Source organism: Otolemur garnettii, unplaced genomic scaffold, assembly GCF_000181295.1.
Source record: "Otolemur garnettii isolate 467f Iridium unplaced genomic scaffold, OtoGar3 scaffold00110, whole genome shotgun sequence".
NCBI lineage: Eukaryota > Metazoa > Chordata > Mammalia > Primates > Galagidae > Otolemur > Otolemur garnettii.
Window position 1 is genome coordinate 2,687,013 of NW_003852505.1, and position 2,809 is coordinate 2,689,821.

General features: G+C 47.9%; 1 pseudogene; it reads left to right on the forward strand.

Moving 5' to 3' along the window:
- LOC100957554 overlaps positions 1 to 2,809 on the forward strand; it is a 23,842-nt pseudogene that overhangs the window by 13,004 nt on the left and 8,029 nt on the right.

Consider the following 2,809-nt stretch of genomic DNA (forward strand, 5'->3'; position numbering starts at 1 on the left):
CCGGGCTGGGGATTCGAACCCGCCACCTTAGGTGTGTGTGGCTGGCGCCTTAGCCGCTTGAGCCACAGGCGCTGAGCCAAATCGGGACTTTTTAAAAACGCCGCAGGACGTGGAACAAATTGTTCAAAAGTGGGATATCTGGTCACCCTACTTAAGACCCCTCCAACATATGTTGGCAGGAGTCACAGAGGTCCTGGACTGGATTTCAAGGGTATCCCATCAGTGGGGTCAGAACATAAGGGTAGATGAGGGAACATTTATTGATTTCAGAGCGCTCTCTCGAAATACAAGACTTAACACCCTGACAAGGACCCTAGGGGGTGGTGCAAACTTGCAGTTAGGGTCACCCTTAGAAGCTTGGGGAAAGTGATGACCTACACTGAGTGAGGGTGAAATGCCTGAATTTCCAGAGCAGGTGGTAAAGAAAGAAACTCAAAGCCTGGAGGAAGGTGACCATCCTGGAGAGGATATATTACCTAGGGCTGGAAGAGAAGTATGTTAAACCGGAGGGCTCAGGAGATGCACCATTCACCAATGCCATGAGGAGTGTACTGGGGAGAGGGGCGCCAGCATCACCAAGACATTCTGCGGTGGTTTTTCTCTGCAGGCCAAGGTGGATGGTAGGAGAGGCGACTACAGATCTGGGCTTATTAATAGAATCCAAAGTATTATAATAAATGCCAGGTGGCTGTGTTTAACTGCCCAAAGCCAGGAGGCTGCAATTATCATAATGACTAGCAATCAGTGGGCAGCCAAGGGGACTTGACCCTCAGGGAGTCAAGAGGATTAATAGAGCATGGTGTCTCTAGAAGCAAAATAGATGGATTTCCAACAAGGATATTAATTAAATAATTTTCTAAAGCAGCAAATGATGAGCAGGAAGTGAAGGGTCATCACCCCAATGAAAAGCCATGATTCCCTTCCCGGTTCCAGGATCTGAGTCAGTTATCAGACCCAGGACCCAGTGATTGAAGAGGTGGCTAGATCCCTGGGAGGAACAACCCCACAACACCATGACAATTTTATAACATAATAATAGTTCCAATCCTTCCTCAAAGGGACTTGGATCACTCTACACTAATTGATTGATACTGTGTCTCACACCTGTAATCCTCACACTCTGGGAGGCCAAGGCAGGTGGAACACTTGAGCTCAGGTGTTCCAGACCAGCCTGAGCAAGATCGAGACCCTGTCTCTACTAAAAATAGAAAAAATACCCGGGCCTTGTGGTGGGTGCCTGTAGTCCCACCTACTCAAGAGGCTGAGGCAGGAAGATAGCTTGAACCCAGGAGTTTGAGGTTACTATGAGCTCAGCTAATGCCATAGCACTCTAGACTGAGCAACAGAGGGAGACTCTGTCTCACACATACACACACACACACACAAAAAAAAAAAAAAAAGAAGAAGAAGAAATAAGACCTAGTTTTTGATAAATGGGTAGGGTACTATAGTTGATGGTACATTTTGATTTGAAGAGAATAATTTGAGCGTTCCTAGCAAAAAGATAGATATTGAAGGTGATGAATGCCCCAATTACCCTGCTTTGACTACATGAATGTATCAAATTATCACATGTACCCTGAAAATGCATATATCTAATGTGTATGAATTAAAATAAGTAAAAAGCTATAAAGATGATAGATATTAATCTGACTATTCAATAATCACTTTAAATGTGAGTGGTCTAAATGCACCAATTGAAAGACACATTGGCTCTCTAACTTCCTTGGAAACTACTGGAAGATGTGTTCTATTAAAATGAGAGAATGAACCAAGAATGATGAAGCTATAAAAGGATCCAGAAAACAGGGATCCAACTCAGGAAAGAAATAAGGCCATTCTTTATGAGTAAGGTGAAAACAAAACCTAGGGAACAACGCATCGTTGGAGCCAGAAGGGCTGAGGGCTCCTGATGTCTCTGAGAGGGAGAAAGTCAAAACCCAGGAAACCACAAAACCTGATAACTTGCTGTGTTTGGCACGTCGAGAGGGTTTACCGTTCTGCTGAAGAGTTGGAGGTGAAATAGGGATAACTATGAGAAAGGGATCTCATAGTAGGAAAGACTGGAAAGGGGAAGGCTGGAGAGAGAGCGACCGGGGCAAGAACCGCTGGAGAGAGAAGGACAAAGCCCGAGAAAGGGAACAGCAGGAACACCTGGAGTGCGAGAGGCGAGAAAGACAAGAACGTGAGAGGCTGGAACAAGAGAGGCAAGAAAGGGAGCGACAGACAGAAAGGGAACAGTTGGGATGAGAAAGAGAGCGCCGAATATCAAACGCGGCCGCCCCTGCCTCTGATCCTAAACTGTGCAGAGAGACTCTTCCGCTTCTGAGCCAAGCTTGCAGGCAGCCTCTCAGGGGGAGGAGACTGCAGCGCGACAGGGCATTGTCTTGGGACCCCCTGCACCTCCACCCCCTCCACCCTACCACCGGGTCCTTCCCAGACTTCAGCAGCACTGTCCCCTCCCCCAGGACGCCTCCACCGCCTCCACGTCCCCGCTCCCAGCCCCCGCCGCCAGCCACCTCCTCCCGCTCCTCTTCTTAACCAAGTACCGACTCCTGCCCTTCCCCCACCCCACCCAGCATTGGGATTTTTTTCGGGATCCAAGACAATCCCTCTTAACTGGACTTGCAGCTGCAATTGCTGCAGAAAACTTAGGAAGGTGTCAAGGAGGAAGGCTACCTCTTTCCCAAGAGGAGGCAATGCCATTGGTGTAAACTCGGCTTCATCTAAAACAGATACGGTGGTGGAAATGCATCTCTTCGTTTAGGGGGCAGTGGTTTAATGGAAGAAATGAGTGCCCTGCTGACCA